Source organism: Schistocerca gregaria, chromosome X, assembly GCF_023897955.1.
Source record: "Schistocerca gregaria isolate iqSchGreg1 chromosome X, iqSchGreg1.2, whole genome shotgun sequence".
Lineage (NCBI taxonomy): Eukaryota > Metazoa > Arthropoda > Insecta > Orthoptera > Acrididae > Schistocerca > Schistocerca gregaria.
In genome coordinates, this window is record NC_064931.1 from 542,908,340 (window position 1) to 542,934,773 (window position 26,434).

The 26,434-nt window shown below is 44.3% G+C and overlaps 1 protein-coding gene across 4 annotated transcripts in view; it reads left to right on the plus strand.

The window, feature by feature from the left end:
• Window positions 1–26,434, plus strand: part of LOC126298466 (rho GTPase-activating protein 100F-like) — a 737,196-nt gene that overhangs the window by 409,353 nt on the left and 301,409 nt on the right. The gene's annotated exons all lie outside the window — the stretch shown is intronic.

A 26,434-nucleotide genomic window follows, 5' to 3' on the forward strand; every position in this document is an offset into this window, starting at 1 on the left:
TGTCCGCACATCGCTTTGCCTCCGGTGCAAACGTTGAGCAACTTCCCTCGTTGACAAGCATTCTGCTCGTAAAGTGATAATGCGGACCCGACCATTCGTCATGATTCTCCTTTGTAGCATGATGGATGTTGACTCTACTGATGTATAGACGTCTGTAATGCGCACCTAGTGCTGCTTTACTTTCAATTGGAATGCTGAGTGCGTACTGCCCATAAGTAGCGCTCGTGGTAACTGCGTGTATGTTTACAAGTAACGTCATGGGCGTATTAGTTGACCACAATATTATTGAACCTGGGAGTGAGAGCCCTTCGGTCGGATTACTGTGAGTTTTTATCTTGATATTTCACGAGAACACGCTGAAACACTTGACGGTATATGCAGAACTGTCTTGAAATTATTTACAATGCGATGCGTTTTCCTTACTCACTTCTGTACTTGTTTACTGTAACGTCACAGCGTGGTTCCTGCAGTCCGCCCCGATAGCAGAGTGGTCAGCGCAGCGGTCTGTCACGCCAAGGGGCCCGGGTTCGATTCCTGGCTGGGTCGGAGATTTTCTCCGCTCAGGGACTGGGTGTTGTGTTGTCCTCATTATCATTTCATCATCATCAGTGGAAGGCAACGGGTAACCACCGCTGGAATCACTTCCCTAGACGCTCATGCGGTGGACCTCTCTGCCGGGGCTTCTCCCATGACCAGACCTGCCGAAAGGCAGAACACAAAGATAAAAAGAAAGTTTTCTGCAACAGCCACGGGAGACCAAGTGCAGTAATATCGTGGTCGGTTGATACTTCGGTAGAGGAACAGTCACAATAGCGACACAACTGCACGACGTATCGGGGTGATGTAAAACCATGCGGCAGCCAGCCTTGCGGTGGGTAAACTTCATAACGATTAGGCTCTTCGTTTGTATAAGTAAAGACAAGGGATGGTAGATGGAATAATGATGAAATTATTTTGGCAGTATATTGGAACAAATAAGCCTTGCGTCACAAATATTAAGTCAAAATTGACCTGGTTTCGACGCTACTATGAGCGTCGTCTTCAGAATTAGACTAACTGTACTAAAACATATTAGGTACATAGTACATTAATAAAATTAAAGTTTGTACTGACTCGAAAAGTTGCAACTCTTGTTGCAACCCTTGTTCACAGTACGAGCAGCTCATAGCGGTTCGCCATCTCACAACTAACTGTTAATGACGTCGCCTTTCCGGCTTAGATCTTTTTTAATATGTGACTTGTAAGTACTGCATCTTTTCGAGTCAGTACAAACTTTAATTTTATTAATGTACTATATACCTAATATGTTTTATTACAGTTAGTCCAATGCTGAAGACGACGCTCATAGTAGCGTCGAAACCAGGTCAATTTTGACTTAATATATGTGACCGAGGGCTTATTTATTCCAATATAATTCTGACACGGTCACTGAACCTTAGCAGCTATGTTCAAAGTTTTATATTTTGGCAGTACTCTAACGTCAGAATAAAACAAAATTTAAGCCGATGTTCGAAAAGGTGGTGTGAATAATAAATACGTAAAACAGGTCATTTTGTCCACGGTTACAGAGATGCAAGTTACAACGATGATGGTCGTGATGATGATGATAATGATGATATGTATGAGTGACGGCAAAACTGTAAAGCCGTCGAATGTTCATCAGAAGACAGATGTACTAGTGGAACACCAGCTTCGCACTGCCTCCGAGTTGCTGCGAATGCGTGTGGGGCACGGTGACAACGCCAGGTCGGCAGACGGATGTCTGATATCCGGGCTTTGCGCCTGTCGCTTGGGACGTGGCGAGTGGTGCAGGAGAACAGAGAGCCAGCCGTTCTCAAAGAAACGTCAATGGGGCCGAAGAATGTATATCTGTCATTGTGTTTCCAGAACGAATATTCACTCTGCAAATTTGAAACTTACTGGCAGGTTAAAAACTGTGTGTCGACCCAGGGCTCGAACCTGGGACTTTTGTCTTTCTCGGGAAAGTGCTCTACCGGCTGAGCTATCCAGCCACGACTCACGACCCGGCATCACAGGTGATTTATTCACTTCAAATTACGTCCGGCACACAATATTTTAATTTCCCAGGAAGTTTATACTGCATTGTGGTTCATCTATTGTCTTTTACTACATGAACCAGGAAAGGGCGATTTTTGTCATTCACAATTCATTCACCAAAACAACTGAATCTTGCTACTGCGGTTTTACGTGAATAGAGACACTCACAGTAGACATTTTAGACTGTGATCCTAGAAAAGCCAGAGACTACACAACTTTGGAGAATGAGTGCTACTAGCATCCAACCGGCGATGTTCGATCAATTTGCCTTGTTCAAATGTGCCTAGATTTCTTGCCTAGTTCATCCTAGAAAAAGGCACTTGCAATGTCTAATGAAATCACAGTCAATTGTCACTCCTAACTGTTTCGCATGTATTCCTGCAAAACCGACTCTCCGGTAGTGTGGGACGTCCAACGTCATTCCTCCGCTACTGATCGTGAACTTCCAACCAACTTCACCGTTTCTGTGATACTCCTTGCAAGTAAGTGCACAGTTCGATGCCGCAAAAGTAGCTTAAAGTATTGACTTTATGATTGATCCTTAGGCGAAATGGATTTCATGATTTAGTTCTGTTCTAGTTATCTCTGTCGCCAGAGATGGCGCATTATAAATGCTTTTGCTAGTTTCGGGGACAGATTATTCGCCCAATAAGAAAATGTCCCATTCCAACACATGTCCGAAAATTCATGCCTTTTCAGCTATTAATGAATGTTTATATTCAATGCGTTAGGAGGTAAGAATCCAATAATCTGTAACCAATGACAAAAATTTATTTTGTTAGATAACTGAGCGATATTATTTCCTAAAAGCCAATATTCTTATGTACTCACTATACTCATGACACCACTTGCAGTTTAGCATTTAGCCAGAAAATGTAGGTAACTTTATGGTAGGTCCATGTGTTCTTCCAACGCCTCTTACTAGTGCTACCTATAAGGAATTTCGCCACAAAACTGTTTCAGACTTGTTAAAGGATGTGATCCTGCAAATAAAAGGCAAAATGCAGTTTATGTACGAAGATACGGCACATTTTTCGAGATGCAATGGATTACATATACCTGAAGAGGCTGATAAGTAAAGAAGCACCGATTCCATGCCTGTGAGTTCCCATGACTTCAGACCTTTTGGTTTTTTTATGTAGGACCACATAAGAAAATTATGAATCAAACATTCCTAATGAAGAGACACTTCCTCAACATGCAAAGAAAACTTGCCAACTCATTTGACAGAAACCGGTGATGTTTCAAAGGGTGCGACAGCCCACGATTCAACGAGTGCATGTGTCTGCAGAAAGAAGAAATTTACAAAATGTTACTTCATCAACAACTCAAAAAAATAATAATTTTCGGATGTTTGCATACGGACTTCGCTCTTGTTTTGTTGTGATAAATTCCCTATGCGGTCATGATAAAGCTCATGCCCACAAGCCCAGTAACATTGAATCATGGTTCCAAGGAAATCAGACGGAACCGCTGGACTCGCGTGCTCAAAGCTTCACTCTAAACCACGCCTTTGGCTGAAGCTAATCATACTGCAGCTGTGGTTGCGTACCGAATCTATTTGAAGAAACACACGGCAACGACTACTAAACGTGGTTGTTAAAGAAGGGAAACAAAATTTGTCCTCAGTATAACGAAACTTACTACAACGCTTTCCCGCACAATAAATTGCAACGGAGTTAAAAGACGGAGTTGTTTGTCGGTTACGTGGCTGACGTCTTTGGTACAAACAGAAGTGTGCATCTGAGAACTTTTGGCCACGTAGTATGAAGAATCTTGCACCAAATACAATGTGGTTACACGTCTTAGAGTACAATTTTTTAAAGTTATGAGGGGCGATCAAAAAGTTTTCGTTCGAAGGCCGTACAGTCCAGAATCACCGTAGACGGGTGTGCACTAATTAGCCCGATCATGTCAGAAACTCATGTGAAATCCGCATGCAAAGGAGTCTTATAGGTCACGGATGAGCCCTCGAATATCTTATCTAAATCACAGATCCTTATCAAGTTTAAATGCAACGCACCGAAAAACGCCTAATGGCTCTCCTTCACGGTGAATCTACACTGCCAAATAATCTGACCATAGTTGATGAGTCGGAGTGCCGAGTCCCGCATGCTGCCAGCTGCTACTCATTCAGCCGACCTGTGATCGGCTGCCCCTCATAAATACAAGTTCGGCCTCCGCTGCGCCTCCGAAGTCAGAACGTCCGATTCTCCACGTCTCCAAGCCTCGAGCGACTGATTCCGAGTCTTCATTCAGAGTGTTCACTTTCACTTGCTCATCCAGCGTCTCAAAAGTATTCTGTCTTACTTCTCTGTTCTGCAGAAAACCCACACAAAGAACTACTCTACCAATCAGAAGGCTTCGTTAAATATTGGCCAATAAGATATTGTTTAAAACCTCGATCTAACGCTCCACCTAGCAACTGTTTTATAAGTTATCCAATGGGCTTTCTTCCCTTGCACACAGCCGGAAGGGGTTGACCGAGCGGTTCTAGGCGCTACAGTCTGGAACCGCGCGACCGCTACGGTCGCAGGTTCGAATCCTGCCTCGGGCATGAATGTGTGTGATCTCCTTAGGTTAGTTAGGTTTAAGTAGTTCTAAATTCTAGAGGACTGATGACCTCAGATGTTAAGTCCGATAGTGCTCAAAGCCATTTGAACCATTTGAACCTTGCACACAATTCTCAGAAAGCCAGACTTCAAACTCCAATTTCGAAGATAGATTTTTACGTGGTCCAGTGGGCTATTTTCCCGTGTTTGAAATTTCTAGAAGCCGGCCGCGGTGGTCTCGCGGTTCTAGGCGCGCAGTCCGGAACCGTGCGACTGCTACGGTCGCAGCTTCGAATCCTGCCTCGGGCATGGATGTGTGTGATGTCCTTAGGTTAGTTAGGTTTAAGTAGTTCTAAGTTCTAGGGGACTAATGACCACAGCAGTTGAGTCCCGTAGTGCTCAGAGCCATTTGAACCATTTTTTGAAATTTCTAGAAAACAACATTCTGAACTTCCACTTACAGATATTTTTTTAGAACAGCCAATGGGCTTCCTTCCCACCTTGCGAGAGAAAGAGAAGTCTTTACTCCATGTGGAGTCAAGTCAGGCCGTCGTAATTCTCCCCCACAAAGGGAGAAGAAATAATGTTAACAATAAACAGCCGCCGAGTTTCCCATGAGAAAGCAGGGACGAAACACGTTACCTGTGACAAACAATATTTGACTCAGGTGTTCTCTGAACAGAGAGACCGACCTGTAAAAATAATTTATTTTGCATTGGCCAGACGCGTGACACCGTTTATTATACCCACTCCCGGACCTCACAGTCTGTGGCTGCAATCTTGAGCACCCGCGCCACGCCAGCGCCTGTCCGGACAACGCAAGGTCCTGCAACTGCGTCCAGGCCACTGCCCCTAATGCCAGCGACTCGGTTCTGAGAAGCTGCCTATTCTCCATAAGTAAGCCTGGCAGTGGCTCCTCTTCCCTCCTTCCACGAGGAGAACCCAACCAAGACACCACAAGCCCATGCAGCACAAGTACAGAACATGCAATTAACTACAGATATAGAGCGAAATTAAGAAATTACCTCGATCTTTGCAGTCACCGGTGCCATATATCAGCCGACAGAAACATGAAGCCGGTTTCGATAAAATTAATCAAAAGCAAGGTTATATGAACCGTCTCAGTCCACCACTTGACTAATGCGTTTCAAAAATCTCATCCGAACAGAACGGTCATTTCCAACGTCATGATCGTTTACACATAGGAATACGAAGGTGATGTTGCTGTACGTGAGGATCATCGGTTATGATCGACATTTATCGTAAAATAACATTGTAATTCTTAGCGGCTGTCGGTGTCTTCAGAATGATTTTCTTTACATAATTAATTACTGGTTTTTATCAAAATTGAATACAAAGGGTAGAAACATTCTATCTACGTGTACATCTATGGGCAGCAAGCCAATAAGAAGTGCGTTGCAGAGGGTCCTTCCCATTTCAGTAGTTATTAAGGCTTCTTCCCGTTCCATTAAGGTATCGAGCGCTGAAGGCTGATCGCTTAAATGTCTCTATGAGTTAGTCCCACTCTGTATCGGTGATGCCTACGAGAGCGTAGGAGATTGTAATACACTACTGGCCATTAAAATTGCTACACCAAGAAGAAATGCAGATGATAAACGGCTATTCATTGGACAAATATAATATACTAGAACTGACATGTGATTACGTTTTCACGCAATTTGGGTGCATAGATCCTGAAAATTCAGTACCCAGAACAACCACCTCTGGCCGTAATAACGGCCTTGATACGCCTGGGCATTGAGTCAAACAGAGCTTGGATGGCGTGTATAGGTAAAACTGCCCATGCAGCTTCAACACGATACCACAGTTCCTCAAGAGTAGTGACTGGCGTATTGTGACGAGCCAACTGCTGGGCCACCATTGACCAGACGTTTTCAATTGGTTAGAGATCTGGAGAATATGCTGGCCAGGGCAGCAGTAGAACATTTTCTGTATCCAGAAAGGCCCGTACAGGACGTGCATTATCCTGCTGAAATGTAGGGTTTCGCAGGGATCAAATGAGGGGTAGAGCCACGGGTCGTAACACATCTGAAATGTAACGTCCACTGTTCAAAGTTCCGTCAATGCGAACAAGAGGTGACCGAGACGTGTAACCAGTGGCACCCCATACCATCACGACGTGTGATACGCCAGCATGGCGATGACGAATACACGCTTCCAATGTGCGTTCACCGCGATGTCGCCAAACACGGATGCGACCATCATGATGCTGTAAACAGAACCTGGAATCATCCGAAAAAATGACGTCTTGCCATTCGTGCACCCAGTTACGTCGTTGAGTGCACCATCGCAGGCGCTCCTGTCTGTGTTGCAACGTCAAAGGTAACCGCAGCCTTGGTCTCCGAGCTGATGGTCCACGCTGCTGCAAACGTCGTCGAACTGTTCGTGCAGATGGTTGTTGTCTTGCAAACGTCCTCATCTGTTGAGTTAGGGATCGAGACGTGGCTGCACGATCCGTTACAGCCATGCGGATTAGATGCCTGTCACCTCGACTGCTAGTGATACGAGGCCGTTGGGATCCAGCACGGCGTTCCGTATTACCCTCCTGAACCCACCGATTCCATATTCTGCTATCACTCATTGGATCTCGACCAACACGAGCAGCAACGTCGCGATACGATAAACCACAATCGCGATAGGCTACAATCCGCCCTGTATCAAAGTCGGAAACGTGATGGTATGCATTTCTCCTCCTTACACGAGGCATCACAACAATGTTTCACCAGGCAACGCCGGTCAACTGCTGTTTGTGTATGAGAAATCGGTTGGAAACTTTCCTCATGTCAGCACGTTGTAGATGTCGCCACCGGCGCCAACCTTGTATGAATGCTCTGAAAAGCTAATCATTTGCATATCACAGCATCTTCTTCCTGTTGGTTAAATTTCGCGTCTGTAATACGCCGTCTTCGTGGTGTAGCAATTTTAATGGCCATTAGTGTACATTGTTGGGTTCCCCTCTTAGAGATGGTTCATGATATTTGTAAGTAGGCTTTCAGGGGACAGTCTGCGTCAGAGCCGGTCTCGTTTGCAACCTCGTTGCTGCTGTGGCGCATAGTCGCAGCCGCGAGGTGCAATGAGGACGAGGGACGTGTGGCGAAGCGGGTCTACGAATTCGCACTGGGCTCTAAACTGGATAGTTCCGATTGGAATAATATCAAGCCATATCTATCCTACCGACATGGTGCCGTACAACCAAAATGACAATCTCACCTAGCAAGTTCACATACCTACTACTTAAAGGGCAACTCGTAAGGAATACAACAGGGCGAATAGATGGCTCACCAGTTCTTCGGTGCCGTGAGGCCCGAAATCTAGCTGTGGTCGTCGACGAGAGGTGGAATTATGCATCACACATTAACACCGTGACCCAAAGATCCCTAGAAACACTTAATAACCTGATTGGAATTGGACATAAACGTTTCCACTTGCCATCAGATTTAATAAAACTTTACCATAATAGTATTCTGACATCAATTGTGGGATACAGGTCAGGAGTCTGCGCTCACAGGCTCGCGAGGGACATGCCTGCCATGTCCGCAAGAAGAATAAATGTTAAGAAATAATTCGAGACGTTGTGCGGTTTTCTAGTTAGTAAACATCGAAGTTAACTAATAACGCCGTTGGGCGCGCCGAGTGAGGCGGCCTACCAGAGACGGTGTCGCCAAATGTTCTTTGTTGGATTTCCCACAGCTGAACAAGAGAGTGATAGAAAAATTGGACATGGGGCGGTATTAAGGATCGAAGCCGAACCAAATATGAGCAGTCTCGAGCGCTATCATCTACGCTGTGAGAACAACTCACACCAACTGTATCTGACGGGCCGCTTAAATTTGCGCGCACAACGGCATGAGTGGTTAACTTTAATGCTAATTAACTCCAAAACTGCGCAACTAATAGAATTTTTGTCTTAACAGTTATTTCTCAGCACAACCTACCCTGCAAAAGCCCTACAAGCCTTTTCGACTGTTTCTGATCACCCTGTATAGATTATACATAATGCATGTTTATTTATTATTTACAGGGTGTTCAAAACAAAGTGTCGAATACTTTGAGAGGTGGTATCACTCATCGAAACAAAAAAAGTTAGTTCAATAAACAAGAGCCAAGGAATGCGTACTTTCTAAGATAAGCCCAGTAAACACAGGTCCGGGAATGCATACTTTCTGCAATAAACACGTGTTTACAGGAGATGTTCAACGTTGCGTCCATTCATGACAATGCACCGCTCTGCCCTTCGGCGTAAGGAATGACGCATCCTTCGAGGCATATCTGGCTGTTGCACCTGTCAGCAAGCATTGAAGACACGGCCCTGTAGTGTCCGCACCTCGTTGTTTGGCATGTCGTAGATCATTTCCTTCAAGTGTCTCCATAACCAAATGTCTAGGGGACTGAGGTCTGGGAAACGAGCAGGCCGAGGTGTGCCCCCCCCCCCCCCCCCTCCCAATAAATCCAGCGATCCTGAAATGTCGCGCTTATTGTGACGAAAGTGTGCTGGTGCGCCTCCAGCTAGGTAAGCAATACATTCATTAGAAATTCCAAATAACGGGCCCTAGTTAACCTTTGCGGTAGCGCGTATGGCCCTACTAATCTATAGCCAAGTACGCTTGCCCATACGTTGATTGAGAATCGGTGTTGATGCCCTGTTTCCTGAATTGCTTGGGGATTTGCATCTTCCCACACATGTTGTTTATGGAAATTCACAACACCATGTCTTGTGAACCCTTCTCATCGGCAAATAAAATCATGGATGTGAACCGTGAATCTGCGGCACCCTTCTGCAACAGTCACTGACAGAACCGCCGTCTGTCATGATGATCCTGTGGCCTTTCGTCTGAAAGCGCTGTAGATGAGATGGGTACAGCAACACTTCATGACGTACCCCCCCCAGACAAGAGAGTGAGACATGCCTTCAGCTGCTGCTAATCGTCGCACGCCGGTCGCAGGGGTTTCTTCCACCGAACGTAGCACACGCTTCTCCACGTCAAGCGTGCGGTCTGTGGAGAGCCTTCCACTGTCAGTCTTCCGAGGTGTCCCTTGGATGCTGGAAAAGTCTGCCGAACAGCTTATCAGTGGATATGTTCCAGCGTATAGGGCGCGCGCTCGCAGGCTACGTCCATTTGCATAACCGTGATTTCATTTGTTGAGCCGCGCGGGATTAGCCGAGCGGTCTGAGGCGCTGCAGTCATGGACTGTGCGGCTGGTCCCGGCGGAGGTTCGAGTCCTCCCTCGGGCATGGGTGTGTGTGTTTGTCCTTAGGATAATTTAGACTAAGTAGTGTGTAAGCTTAGGGACTGATGACCTTATCATAAGATTTCACACACATTTGAACATTTTTCATTTGTTGAGTAGTAGGCTTTCATTACTAACAAGTGGTGGAAGAGAGAAAATGTAAATGTACTACTCCATTTGTACTTACAAACAGTGCCATAACGGTAAACGCATAAGTGAATCCGCGATGGTAGATGGTAAAACACCATGATACATACCCAGGGTTGACAGTACTGCACAGTAAGACACACGAACACGACGAAAACTAAAGTAGCCTACAACATGGTTTAAACCACGCAACTGACTGCAGACCACCTAACGGTAGGTACAGTCCTGTGGGTAAGACATCATAAAACCTTGCCGAGACATTTGACGGAGCACCAATGCAACGACTGTACTAATATCCTCAACCAAGTGTTGCGCAGCCCTTCCTATAAACACGTGTTTACCTCGGAAAGTATGCGTTTCCGGACCCATGTTTATTGGACATACTTTTCTTGTTTCGATGAGTACTACTACCTCTCAAAGCATTCGACACTTTTTTTGAACACCCTGTATATAATGTATATATTTATATACCATATGGCGCTCCAGTAGGTATATGAAATCGCGCGTATTTATATGCAACGTTGTGTCAAAGTTTTGAAGCAATCGGTGAAGAACTTTCGGAGATTTTGAACAAACAAACATTTACATTTTTATTGATACAGACTTGCGTCACTTAATGTTATATGAACGAGGTGTCCAAGCTAATGTTATCGATTTTTTCTTAAGTTTTCCTTGTTCACTCTTGCAGCTATTCTAAATAAGGGTGCTCACGTTTTCTTTCAAATCTCTTATGATATCTGAACAATGGCCTGCTAAAATTAGAAAAACTAGTGGATTTCTTTGTTTCAAGGTGTTATTTAAGTTATTTCTGTTCCACAAACAGCCAAAACCCTCAATTACGGACGAAGGTCCGCATTAAAAAAACCTAAAACGGAAGCTAGAATGTAAAATAAATGTTTATAACGGACATAGAAAAAGGCTGCCTTTGATTTCATCGAAATATTTAAAAAATATGTTTACCGAAGAAACTGGCCCCCAAGCTTCAGCTTGGGCCAAGTTGGGAAATAATCGGCATAATAATATCATCGTTGCTTTTTTATTATATCATCGTTGCTTTTTTATTGCCCTCTAGTTTCAAAAAAGTTGCTTCATTATTTAGAAGTGGTAAGAGAATGAGATAGGGAACTGTATTCAATAGAACATATGTTTTGGACAGTGTTTTTAATTTCAGGTAGTGACTGAAGGCAATACAGTTGTGTGGGTTACGTTCAGTGTCTTAAATAAAGTTCAATTATTGCCCATGTACATACATATTAGGTCTAAAACACATAAATAAAACAGTATCTCAGAAAAGCGTATGAGAATCAGTACCTTTATTACTCTACGTTAGTCACAATCCAGATATTGTCGGATGTGAAGAAAAATCCTCTCAGGACGAGAGAGCAATACATTAATCACTGGTAGAATACCTGAAATCTTCGCAAAGAAAGCAAACGAAATGCTGAGTGACGTCTACTAGGCACTATATTAACCTTTAGTATATAGGAAACTAACAGCATGAACATAAGCTTAGAGAAAGAAAGGGGTGTTTCTGAATTAAGTATAAATCATATTCTATCAGTTGTGCCCCAGACAATGTTTTTAAATGAATATCGATGTTCACTTTTATTTCGATGAACACGCGACAATACTATCAATCATATAGGATGCCACCAGTGTTATCCCTTTACAGTACTCCCATTCATACATGTATAAGGGCTTGTAGTCACATACGTATCTACATTTACTCAGTCCTTAGCTACGATATCATGCCGTATCCAGATGACTAGGAGATATGGATGTGTGTGACTTTCACTGCAGCAGAAGTCCTTTGTTCGAAGGGTCACTCTGTCGCAGTTGTTCCCATTGAAAAGGAGCATCCTTCTGGAAAATACTCTAGCGATTAGACTCACATGAGGTCTTAGTTAAAGGGATGTCAACAGTGCGCTCTAGGATCTGTTCTTTATTGAGTGATAAAAGTAGGAAGACCGCAAGGAAGTTGGGGTTAATGACCTATCAATAACGAGGCATTAAAGAAGGAGCACAAGCTCGGGTTAGGGGAAGGATATGGAAGAATATCGGCCATATTCTTTTCAAAGGAACCATTCCAGCATTTGCTTTAACTGTTTTATGGAAACCAAGGAAAACCTCAGGGTGGCCAGAGAGGGTATTGAATAGCCGTGCTCCTTAATACAAGTCCAGTAGAGCAACGAAAGTATGTAATTTACAAAATATAGGGTGAGGACAGTTGCCTCCTGGAATCCCCAGATATCTTCCCTACTCCTTGCTATAGACCTCGCTGTCTACCATCAAAAAAATGGTTCAAATGGCTCTGAGCACTATGGGACTTAACATCTGTGGTCATTAGTCCCCTAGAACATAGAACTACTTAAACGTAACTAACCTAAGGACATCACACACATCCATGCCCGAGGCAGGATTGGAACCTGCGACCGTAACAGTCGCGCGGCTCCGGACTGAGCGCCTAGAACCGCGAGACCACCGCGGCCGGCGCTGTCTACCATCAGCTGGACTCTTTCGCTAGTGACCCATGTTTGATGTTATTGGCACCCCGTCCCGGGATTTGAACTCTTGGACTCTCTTTGTGCTCAGATCGTGACTTTGATGCCGGATGGTACACGTGTAGACAACCAGCCATGAGCCTTTCAAAACTCTCTTGAATCCATATCTCTACTGATCTCCCTTTGGAAGTGAAGGTCTAAATAGTGTTGTTCAGAAGTTGCTTCCATGTTAACCGAGAACCATACCTAAGCTACAGTGGTTACTTTGAAATACATAGGCACCTTTGGCTGACTCTTCTTGTTGACTATTGTCGCTGTGAAAAATTTCCGTACCAGACCACTGACGGGACTGTGTTTGACCTTCTGAAATTCCCATGTGCACCAAGGAAAAGGTTTGCTGGATTCCAATGATTCTGTTCTGAAGAGTTGCGCACAAGACACTTCCGTTCTCTCCCCACCTTTAGGGAAAAAGAAGCTAAATGTGTCAGGCACATGTACTAATTTTTTGTATAGTTCTAGTATTTTTGTTTTATAACAATTGAAAACACTCAAACTTCTGTGAGCAAGTTGTGAATAATATGAGAGAGATCACCAGCGATCCGCGTGCTGCATCTCATTGTTGGGTGACTATCCCACGCTTTCGTTACGACAGTGATTGCCTCGGTTGAGGAGAGTGTCACCCAAAATGACCTTCTGGTAGGCACAGAGTTGCGAATCCATGGAAGACCTGGCGGGCATTCTTGTAGATAACTGGTGCAAGTTCTTAGCCAAAGCCTTAGCACCCGTGCTGTACTCGCTCGAATTCAGACACTGGGAAATATGGAGAACAGCGTGGGGAGAAAATGCGTTACCTCGCCTAACCACTCAGGTCACAGGTGTGGTGAATCACTGATGCCCCTTTGGGTGCCTATGACTTGAGGAATAGCCACGAATAGGGGCTTGTCTTGGTGCCCGAATAAACAGATCCAGACCGTGAGGCACAGCAAAGCGAAGGAGTCTTAGCATTAAATTCTTTGATCTCTCACTCACTCCGTACCATCCAGTTTTGCTCCGCCATACATAGGTCTGGTTGGCCAATAATAGAGGTAAGCGGAGAACTACCAGGAGTTTAGCGATTGGAACTTCGCCCCTTTTTGACTCTAGAAGATTTCAGGGGCCGAGTTCCTAACAACCTAAAAGCCAGGAAAGCCCTGATTTCGTTTTGAATCTGAGAAGAAAGCCACCTGGACTCACGTCCGATGTTGGGGGACCTGGGCTGAACAGTGATTAGGTTTGGTCAGTTGGGCTCTGTCACCTTCCACGAACTTTCTAGAAAAGACTGTATTAGGCACCAGCGATTGAACTCAATATACGGATGTCACGGTTGGCACATTTAAAGTCAAGGATCATTGTGGCGACACCACCTCTGCTTACCAAATGTGGCCGTCCAGTTTAAAGATACTGGACTGGTAATCGGGAGTACAGGAGTTCAGATGCCCGTCCGGTCATCCCGTTTTAGGTTCTATGTGATTTAAGTAAATCACTTAAGGAAAATGTCTTCCACTGAAATAACATGGTCGAATTACTTCCTTATCCTTCCTCAGTTGGAGCATGTGCTCCGTCTCTAATGATCTCGTTGGGTCACTAAATCTTAATCTTTCTTTTATTTGTATTTCCTCTGCGTCGTTCCCTGTGCCTAGGGGTTCGTGGGCTGCAAACGCTGCTGGCCTATTGCTAGAGGTTCTTCTCCTGAGAAAGTCACATCCTTTTTAAAATGTCATTGTTCTGAATCGTGTCCTGATGTCAGTATGCGAAGATGGGTATTTAACCGACTATTGTGGGCGGCTTGGTTGGCTTGGGTACATTCGAAAACGTACCAAAATTGATTGTCAAACAAATAGTCAAACAAATATCTTCTGACTGTGTGATGTCATTATTGGATTATTGCACGGTTACAGTGTATGGAGCTGCAGTGAAAAATACCGTGTGCCTTGTATTACTTGAGTAGTATCACAGAGACGATGTAAAGATGATGGCACATAATATAGCGTGATGCCGTCTGTCCTTTATCCAAAACACAATTACCGAACGAGGTGATGCAGTGGCTAGCACACGGGACTAGCATTTAGAGGACAAGAATTCAAATCCCCGTCCGACCATCCAGATTTATGTTTTCCGTGATTTCTCTAAATCGCTCTAGACAAATGCCAGGATGGTTCCTTTGAAAGGACACGGCCGATTTTCTTCCCCATCCTTTTTAATCTGAGCTTATACTCCGTTTATAATGGTCACGCTGACGACGGGGCGTTAAACCTTAATCTCTCTTTCTTCCGTGACACAACTGAAGAAAATCCTTAAGGCAGCCCACGTGGAAAGTGATGTTTGTGGGTTTTGCTGTAGATGTGACGCTAGGTACTGTATATGCATCAGTCATAGAGACAGCCCAGCGGCTAAGACCTGGACTCGCATTCAGGAGAAGAGTGGTTCAGATACTCGCCTGGTCATCCAGGTTTCGATTCCTTGTAGTTTCCCTGAATCACTTAAAGAAGAAGGCAAATGCTACAATAGTTCGTTTGAGAAGTAGTGGTCCCCATTATTTCCTAATGGGCGTATTCATTCATCTCTAATAACCTCAAAGTCGACGAGATGTTGAATTCTAATGTTCAGACCTTTTGTTATGTACTGTGGTGTGGGACTCTCTTCATTGACTGTCCAGTTTCCATGATCCTCCTCGTCAGTCAGTTTCGTCATATAAGAGAGCCTCGGTTTCTGGAGAAAGTTTTTTTCGATTGATGTTCTGTAGTAATATTTATTAATCACTGTCCCACATTCATAGTTGTATGCTTGTGTACATTGCTGTAATTGCTGTAGACTACTCTTACTTTCTCGTACATAACTGTCGTGTTTGTATACTAGATCATCTGCATAATTCTGTAAAATTCTTGGCGATTTGCATAAATGTCTGAAGAAGGGCTCATGAGGCGTATATTTGGTTGCGCTATGTGGTGTGGTATTGTGGGTAAACATCATGCAATACACCCATTGAGCCAAGTCCTTTTGCACTTTGTCCACCTAGTGTCTTAAGCACTCTCGGTTGCGCTATTTTTATATTAAATATGCACTGGATTGCAGATTTTTGATCCTTAATAGCCAACTGATCCGTTTCAGGATTTAGCTTACGAAGCTAATGCTTTGATCAGTAAAATAGGTAGACGCTTTTACATGTCATGCTGGTATATTCTCTACTAAGATATGGGCTACCGTTTCAGCATCTTGCTGCTGTGTGAGATCTGCTGTCATCGTTAAGTTGTCCAGAAAGGAGACGGAGTGTTGGTTTCTTTCGTCCGTGGCGTGTAAGGATCCTACGATATCTGTTCGCACCATTGAGACACATGGTACGGCACCAGAGGTTGCTCTAGTGTCATTTTTACCTTTTTCTAGCAGAACGACAAGCAACCTCTGCCATGAACTTCACTGTGCCAGAAACCTGATTATTTTCCGGTCTTGTCGTATGCTTTTAGTTTGTCTCATTTTGGTGAATCGAGAGAAAGGGTCGCTGATAATGCTAAGTCATTTTAATGGATTGTAATCGAAGCAAACGGTGATTGTTTGACCTAACATGCAAGCACAGAATTATTTGATGGCCCATATGACTGAAAGTAATTCTCTCTCTATGGTGTTCTATCTGAGCATTGTCGAAGCCTTAGCAAATAAATTCGATGGCAACATTTTTGTCAATTCCTCCCTACTTTTGGCTTCCAACGGTCGTGATTATAGAAATTTTTCTATTGCCATCTACCGTGCGCACCGCAGTGGTTTTCAAGAAAATTGGAAATTTGTGGTAAGGTCTTATGGGACCAAACTGCTGAGGTCATCGGTCCTAAGCTTACTCACTACTTAGTCTAACTTAAACTAACTTACGCTAAGGACAACACAAACATCCATGCCCGAGGGAGTACTCGAACCTCCGACGGGGGAAGCCGTGCGAACCGTGACAAGACGCCTCACACCAAGCGGCTACCACGCGCGGCTGGTGTTCAAGAGTACAGATGTAGATGCATCGGGTGCTTTATCAGTCTCCCTATTATGCTGCACACAGCTCCTCTTGTTGCACTTTCCAGACCTAAATTTCTCTATTTTTAGCAGATCGTGTTCGATGCGTACTACTATGCTAATAGGACATGTGTGACTACCGAGTATTCACGAGAAATCTGTGAGTTGGCTTGAGTTAGCGGATTTTTTGTTAAACCAAACTATACTCTTTCCCTCGATATTATACGTGCCAGACGGGTTATATTTGTTGGAGGAACTCGCGTTTGTCTGTTTTATAAGTGAGACCATTCTCCAGGGCTGCATCAGCGTATCAGGGATTCCATGCGACGGAGGGTGGTTGCATATATCCTCGCTAACGGAGGACACTTTGAACATTTCCTGTAACAAAGTGCTTGAAGTCACGCTGCTACGTTCTGTTGCTGTGTACTTCCATTCCATGCTTAATGTGATTTGAAGAGAAGTAATAAAATGAGCTCTAACATGGAAATTGAGCGTTTCCGGACACATGTCCACATAACATCTTTTCTTTATTTGTGTGTGAGGAATGTTTCCCGAAAGTTTGGCCGTACCTTTTTGTAACACCCTGTATAAAGTGTGTTGGGGAGACACGAAAAACAGCGCAGTTGTCGTTGTAACGCAGAAACGGAGTGATCTATCTGACGTCCAAAGGGGCATGATCATTGGCTTTTGGGCCAAGGATGGAAGCATTTTCGAAACGGCTACGTTTCTAAACTGTTCACTTCCCACCGTAGTTAAAATGTACCATGCTTGGCAAAATGTATTATCCAAAACTGGCATTGTGAGCCGTAGATGATAGAGGTGAACGATGGCTACAGAGATGTGTATGGTCAAACAGACATGCAACTATTGAGCAACTGATCGTACTTATGAACCAAGAGACTACCAACAGAGCCTCCTCAACGACAGTTCTAGCCGCTACAGTTTGGAACCGAGCGACAGCTATGGTCGGAGGTTCGAATCCTGCCTCGGGCATGGATGTGTGTGATGTCCTTAGGTTAGTTAGGTTTAATTAGTTCTAACTTCTAGGTGACTGATGACCTCAGAAGTTAAGTCACATATTGCTCAGAGCCATTTGAACCTTTTTTTTCTGTTCATCGGCGACAATGGCTACAAATTTGCACGCCAATACCGAAACTAGACGTCCTCTGTATGGCGACAGGTGGCCTTTTCAGATGATCGCGTTTTATGCTCCATCGGACAGGTGGCCGTTGGCGTGTACGGCCCTGGAACAAACGATGGAAGGGTCCAGGCTGGAGAAGGGGGGGTTATGGTCTGGGGAATGTTTTCGCGGCATTCTGTGGGTTATCTCGTCATTCTGAAAGGCACAATGGATCAACACAGTATGAATCTATCCATGAAGAACATTTCCTCCCCCACATGTAGTTTGTATTTTCCTCAGCACGATGGCATCTGCCAGCAGGACAATATAACATGTCATGCAGCTAGCACTGTAGGTGCGTGATTGGAAGAGCATGAGGATGAGGGGGGTACCATATTCCGCTGGCCACCAAACTCCTGGATTTAAACTCAGCCTAGAATCTGTGGAACCACCTCAACCCGGCTGTTCATGCCATAGATCCTCAAATGAGAAACCTAGCACATCTAAGCATGACACTGGAGACGGCATTGCTCTGCATCCCTGCCGGTTCCTTCTGGAACTTTACTGACTCTCTCACTTCTGCGCTGCAACAGGTGGCTGTTCAGGCTTTTGACAATGGTCATATTAATGTGACTGTACTGTGTACAACTGTACTATACTTAATACTATGTCCATGACGACACGCGATGGTTGTCTACGTGCAGGGACCGGTGAGTGGCAACATGCTTTCTCAGCAGCAACATGACACAGTTTCCTCAGCATAATTTCTGCCTCATCAATTTGATCTCTCTCTCTCTCTCTCTCTCTCTCTCTCTCTCACACACACACACACACACACACACACAGAGAGAGAGAGAGAGAGAGAGAGAGAGATCTCACTTAGCAATGAGTAAAGTTCGATATCTGTACCCCATTTTCTGCAAAGCACAATGGATGCTAAAGTTATTTACGGATCTAAATTGTCTGTGTTATTCAACAAAATGCACGTGACACTATTGATCCAATTTACCAGTTAATCTGCACTTGGCAATGACCAAACTTTAGTCTCAATACCACACTTGATGCAAGGCACAAAGGAGCCCCAAATTAAATATTTTCACATCTAAATTATTTGTATTACTTTTCTATAACTATACAACACACATGTTAGCTAAAATAATATTCTAAGCAGACAAGGCAGTGATAACTGACAGTTCCAACAAATAGGCTGTCTCTATTGTTTTGCTCTAAAACGGCAAGAAACAAATGTTGGCTAAAATAATATGCTGAGAAGACTTCGCAGAGATAGTTGACATTTACAAACAAACAAATAAGCATTCAGACTTCAAACAGTATTCTAAGAAAAGAAGCTCTCTCTCTCTCTCTCTCTCTCTCTCTCTCTCTCTCTCTCTCTCTCTGTGTGTGTGTGTGTGTGTGTGTGTGTGTGTGTGTGTGTGTGTGTGCAAGTACGGGCGTGTAACCTACAAGTTAAGATACAAATGGCTCTGAGCACTATGGGACTGAACTTCTGAGGTCACCAACTAACCTAAGGACAACACACACGTCCATGCCCGAGGCAGGATTCGAACCTGCGACCGTAGCGGTCTCGCGGTTCCAGACTGCAGCGCCTAAAACCGCACGGCCATTTCGGCCGGCAGTTAAGATCACTTGGCACCTAAAACATGACTGTGTAAGCTCAAATTGGGTGCTACATGCGTAAATTGTCTGTATTATTCAAATGGTTCTGAGCACTATGGGACTTAACATCTGTGGTCATCAGTCCCCTCGAACTTAGAACTAATTAAACCTAACTAACCTAAGGACAGCACACACATCCATGCCCGAGGCAGGATTCGAATCTGCGACCGTAGCAGCAGCGCGGTTCCGGACTGAAGCGCCTAGAACCGCTAGACCACCGCGGCCGGATGTCTGTATTATTGTTCTATGACAGTATACAACACATGTGGCTGATACAACATACTAAGCCGGCAAAGTAGTAACATGGACTCTCAGGCGTTGTCGACGCGATTGATTAATGGTGTGCTTCCGGGTGTTCTGCTGAGTTGTTCCCATTTCATGCGCAATACACTGAGGTGACAAAAGTAATGGGATAGCGATATTGACACACACAGATGGCAGTATTATCGCGGACACAGAGTATCAAACGGTATTGCTTTGGAGGAGCTGCCACTTGTGCTCAGGTGAGTCATGTGAAAAGGTTTCTGACGTGATTCTGGCCGTACGACAGGAATCAAAAGACTCTGTATGCGGAATTCTAGTGGGAGCTAGACGCATGGGATAGAACATTTCGGATATCGTTAGGGAATGCAATGTTCCGGGATCAACTGCGCCAATTGTGTGCCAAGAATACCAATTTTCAGGCGTTACCTGTCACCACGAACAATGCAGTGGCACATGGCCTTCACGAAACGACCAAGAGAAGCGGCGTTTGCGTACAGTTGTCAGTTCTAACACACAAGCAACAGTGTGTACAGTAACCGCAGAAATAAATGTGGATCGTATGACGAATGTATCCGTTAAGACAGCGCGGCAAAATTTGCCATTAATGGGTTATTTCAGCATATGACCAACGTGAGTCACTTTGCTAACAGTACGACATTGTCTCTCCCGGGCTCATGGACATATCGGTTGGATCCTAGACGATTGGAAAACCGTGGCCTGGCCAGATGAGCCCAGACTTCAGTTGGAAAGAGCTGACTTCGAGTGTGGTGCGGACCCCCAGGAGTCATGGATCCAAATTCTCAACAAGGTACTATGCAAGCTGATGGCGACTCCATAATAGCACGGGCTGTGTTCATATAGAATGGACTGTGTCCTCTGGTCCAATTTAACCGATCATTGACTGGAAATGGTTATGCTCGGCTACCTGGATACCACTTGCAGCAATTCATGGACTTCATTTTCCCAAACAACGATGGAATTTTTGTGGTTGACAATGCCTATGTCAGAACATTCTGGACAATTCAAGGAAATGATTTGCCACCCAGACCCCATCGAACATTTATGGGACATAATCGAGAAATTGTTTTGTGCATTCTGCGCGGGATAGCCGAGCGGTCTGAGGCGTCTTGTCACGGTCTGCACTGTTTCCCTCGTCGGAGGTTCGAGTCCTCCCTTGGGCATGGGTGTGTGTGTCGTCCTTAGAATAAGTTAGTTTAAGTTAGATTAAGTAGTGTGTACCCGTGGTCTAGGGGCGCCGGCACGGTAGCTCAGCGTGTTCGGTCAGAGGGTTAGCTGCCTTCTGTAATAAAAAAAACTGAGTGCACCGATCAACAACGAACTGAAACGGATGTCTTACGGCGTCCGCCCCGAGCCAATGCAACGAACGAAAGCGAACAAAATGGGATTAAAAAAAAAGGGTAGCGTCTTTGATTCATAATCAAAAACGTCTTCGGTCCCGGGTTCGATCCCCGCCACCGCCTAAATTTTGATAAATAATCAGCATTGGCGGCCGAAGACTTCCGGCATAAGAAGTCAGCCTCATTCTGCCAACGGCCTTGTCAAAGAGAGAGGAAGAGCGGATAGAGGTTCAGGGCACTCTCTTGTCCTAGGGGTGGGAAATTGCCCCTAAAGGCGGAAGAATCAGCAATGATCAACGACATGAGGATACAGAAGGCAATGGAAACCACTGCATTAAAGACACGTAACGTGTATCCATCGGACATGTGGCCTGTAGTTGAAGAAGTGTCATGATGATCTCTCCGTTGGCAAAAGATTCCGGAATAGTCCCCCACTCGGATCTCCGGGAGGGGACTGCCAAGGGGGAGGTTACCATGAGAAAAGGATTGAATAATCAACGAAAGGATAACGTTCTACGAGTCGGGGCGTGGAATGTCAGAAGCTTGAACGTGGTAGGGAAACTAGAAAATCTGGAAAGGGAAATGCAAAGGCTCAATCTAGATATAGTAGGGGTCAGTGAAGTGAAGTGGAAGGAAGACAAGGATTTCTGGTCAGATGAGTATCGGGTAATATCAACAGCTGCAGAAAATGGTATAACAGGTGTAGGCTTCTTTATGAATATGAAGGTAGGGCAGAGGGTGTGTTACTGTGAACAGTTCAGTGACCGGGTTATTCTAATCAGAATCGACAGCAGACCAACACCGACAACGATAGTTCAGGTATACATGCCGACGTCGCAAGCTGAAGATGAACAGATAGAGAAAGTGTATGAGGATATTGAAAGGGTAATGCAGTATGTAAAGGGGGACGAAAATCTAATAGTCATGGGCGACTGGAATGCAGTTGTAGGGGAAGGAGTAGAAGAAAAGGTTACAGGAGAATATAGGCTTGGGACAAGGAATGAAAGAGGAGAAAGACTAATTGAGTTCTGTAACAAGTTTCAGCTAGTAATAGCGAATACTCTGTTCAAGAATCACAAGAGGAGGAGGCATACTTGGAAAAGGCCGGGAGATACGGGAAGATTACAATTAGATTACATCATGGTCAGACAGAGATTCCGAAATCAGATATTGGATTGTAAGGCGTACCCAGGAGCAGATATAGACTCAGATCACAATATAGTAGTGATGAAGAGTAGGCTGAAGTTCAAGACATTAATCAGGAAGAATCAATACGCAAAGAAGTGGGATACGGAAGTTCTAAGGAATGACGAGATACGTTTGAAGTTCTCTAACTCTATAGATACAGCAATAAGGAATAGCGCAGTAGGCAGTACAGTTGAAGAGGAATGGACATCTCTAAAACGGCCATCACAGAAGTTGGGAAGGAAAACATAGGTACAAAGAAGGTAGCTGCGAAGATACCATGGGTAACAGAAGAAATACTTCAGTTGATTGATGAAGCCGGCCGCGGTGGTCTCGCGGTTCTAGGCGCGCAGTCCGGAACCGTGGGACTGCTACGGTCGCAGGTTCGAATCCTGCCTCGGGCATGGATGTGTGTGATGTCCTTAGGTTAGTTAGGTTTAAGTAGTTCTAAGTTCTAGGGGACTAATGACCACAGCAGTTGAGTCCCATAGTGCTCAGAGCCATTTGAACCATTTTTTGATTGATGAAAGGAGGAAGTACAAACATGTTCCGGGAAAATCAGGAATACAGAAATACAAGTCGCTGAGGAATGAAATAAATAGGAATTGCAGGGAAGCTAAGACGAAATGGCTGTAGGAAAAATGTGAAGACATCGAAAAAGATATGATTGTCGGAAGGACAGACTCAGCATACAGGAAAGTCAAAACAACCTTTGGTGACATTAAAAGTAACGGTGGTAACATTAAGAGTGCAACGGGAATTCCACTGTTAAATGCAGAGGAGAGAGCAGATAGGTGGAAAGAATACATTGAAAGCTTCTATGAGGGTGAAGATTTGTCTGATGTGATAGAAGAAGAAACAGAAGACGATTTAGAAGAGATAGGGGATCCAGTATTAGAATCGGAATTTAAAAGAGCTTTGGAGGACTTACGGTCAAATAAGGCAGAATGGATAGATAACATTCCATCAGAATTTCTAAAATCATTAGGGGAAGTGGCAACAAAACGACTATTCACGTTGGTGTGTAGAATATATGAGTTTGGCGACATACCATCTGACTTTCGGAAAAGCATCATCCACACAATTTCGAAGACGGCAAGAGCTGACAAGTGCGAGAATTATCGCACAATCAGCTTAACAGCTCATGCAGCATCGAAGCTGCTTACAAGAATAATATACAGAAGAATGGAAAAGAAAACTGATAATGTGCTAGGTGACGATCAGTTTGGCTTTAGGAAAAGTAAAGGCACGAGAGAGGCAATTCTGACGTTACGGGTAATAATGGAAGCAAGGCTAAAGACAAATCAAGACACGTTCATAGGATTTGTCGACCTGGAAAAAGCGTTCGACAATATAAAATGGTGCAAGCTGTTCCAGATTCTGAAAAAAAGTAGGGGTAAGCTATAGGGAGAGACGGGTCATATCAATATGTACAACAACCAAGAGGGAATAATAAGAGTGGACGATTGAGAACAAAGTGCTCGTATTAAGAAGGGTGTAAGACAAGGCTGTAGCCTTTCGCCCCTACTCTTCAATCTGTACATCGAGGAAGCAATGATGGAAATAAAAGAAAGGTTCAGGAGTGGAATTAAAATACAAGGTGAAAGGATATCAATGATACGATTCGCTGATGACATTGCTATCCTGAGTGAAAGTGAAGAAGAATTAAATGATCTGCTGAGCGGAATGAACAGTCTAATGAGTACACAGTATGGTTTGAGAAAAAAATCGGAGAAAGACGAAGGTAATGAGAAGTAGTAGAAATGAGAACAGTGAGAAACTTAACATCAGGATTGATGGTCACGAAGTCAATGAAGTTAAGGAATTCTGCTACCTAGGCAGTAAAATAACCAATGACGGACGTAGCAAGGAAGACATCAAAAGCAGACTCGCTATGGCCAAAAAGGTATTTCTGGCCAATAGAAGTCCACTAATATCAAATACCGGCCTTAATTTGAGGAAGAAATTTCTGAGGATGTACGTCTGGAGTACAGCATTGTATGGTAGTGAAACATGGACTGTGGGAAAACCGGAACAGAAGAGAATCAAAGCATTTGAGATGTGGTGTTATAGACGAATGTTGAAAATTAGGTGGACTGATAAGGTAAGGAATGAGGAGGTTCTACGCAGAATCGGAGAGGAAAGGAATATGTGGAAAACACTAATAAGGAGAAGGGACAGGATGATAGGATACTGGTAAGACATGAGGGAATGACTTCCATGGTACTAGAGGGAACTGTAGAGGGCAAAAACTGTAGAGGAAAACAGAGATTTGAATACGTCAAGCAAATAATTGGGGACGTAGGTTGCAAGTGCTACTCTGAGATGAAGAGGTTAGCACAGGAAAGGAATTCGTGGCGGGCCGCATCAGACCAGTCAGTAGACTGATGACAAAAAAAAAAAAAAGGTTGTGTGTAAGCTTAGGGGCGATGACCTTAGCAGTTTTGTCCCATAAGACCTTACCACTAATTTCCAAAAACATTTCATGCACAAAATCCTGCACCAGCAACACTTTCACAATTCTGGACATCTATAGAGGCAGCATGGCTCAGTATTTCTTCAGGGGACTTCCAAAAATTTGTTGAGTCCATTCAACATCGAGTTGCTGCACTATGCCTGGCAAAAGGAGGTCTGACACGATATTAGGAGGTACCCCATGACTTTAGTCACCTTCGACGACCAGCCCAGTCGTCCTCTACAGGTGCTGTGAATTTTGCTGTTTCATAAATTCACAGCCTTGACTGAAACCAGATTGTGAACTATGTACCTTGCTGTGAACTGTTGTTGGTCGCGTGCCGCTGTTTATACCTGTGTGAGATTCCAAACATTCACTATGCCCTTTGATGCTGTTTTGTTTCTCAGAGCTCCCAAATTCTTTCACAAGGGGACCACACGGAGATTTTATTTTTTACTTTTTATTTCTTTGTTTGTGGTCCGTGAAGTTAAGAACACAATAGTTAGACGCAGTAGTAGCTGGACAAAGTTCATACAGGTGCATTTTGTTAGTGCAGGTTGCCTACATCAGGGGCAGGTATGCACTCAGGGGCAAACCTATTGTTCTCCTTTGATTTACAGGTACTTAACCTATATTGTTCTCCTTTGATAGACAGGAATTTAACCTATTGTTCTCCTTTGACTGACAGGTACTTAACCTATTGTTCTGCTAAAATGATCCTTCCTTTTGATTGCAGGCACTTAACCTATTGTTCCCCCACCCCTCTCCCTCGCCCAAACACCCTCCCCCCTCCCCACTCGCTGCTACAGGTACACTTTCAGGTCTGAGTTATTGAAATATGCCCCTCTCACTCTTATCAATGTGATTGAGTAATTAATTAAATTGGTCAATTAATTAACCTCTTCCCCTGTGATAAATCCCCTCCCACAGAAAATGGCGAGAAGTTCAAATTTCACCAGGACAATGCAGCACACCTCTAAAAAACCTAAGAAAATGGTGGGAAAATAGGCCACTTGGGATACCTCCACTAACCTAAGTCATCCAACCGCCACCTCTTCCTAGGAACTGGCAGGAAGTTTGAATTTTAGAGTGCAGATAGGTCAATTGAGCTATCTCTCCTAACCTAAGAAAATGGCAGGAAAGAAAGGGCAGTTGGGCTACCTCCACTAACGTAAGTCATACGACTGCCACCTTGTCATAGGAAATGGCGGAAAGCGGACTCGACCTGTGCTGGACATATGTCTTTATTTTGCATTCACTATTTATTTAAACAATTAGAGGCAGTACCACCATCAAGTGTAGTAGCCATGGGATCTAGAGTCCAACTGATATGGTACACAGTACTGCCACCAGAAGGCACTGTCGTCCATTCCGTGACATAATCCAAGAATGTGGGGGAAAATGGTGGGAAACAGTGTGGTCACCATGGGGTCCAGAGTCCAACTGACCTAGTACACAGTACTGCCACCAGATGGTGCTGTCGTCCATTCAATGATGTAACCCAAGGTGGCTGTCTGAGGGGAAAATGACTCAGCCTGCGCTGGCCTTCTGGAGAGAGGAAGGAGTGTACTTTATTGTGGAACAGCTTGTTTAGGGATGGATTTGAGATAGTATATTTATCACACTGATACAAAACACACGCTATGACATACTTTGGGTCATGCCACACAACCTACAGAGCTGTAAACTACTCGCAAATTACCGAAATAACGCTTTGCAGACACGCAGTAATTTCAGTACACAGCACACAGACATGCAAACTCCTCCTAAATAATGCAGTACACTGATGTGCAGACACGAAATCAACTCGTAAACTGTCCAAATAACGCACAGCA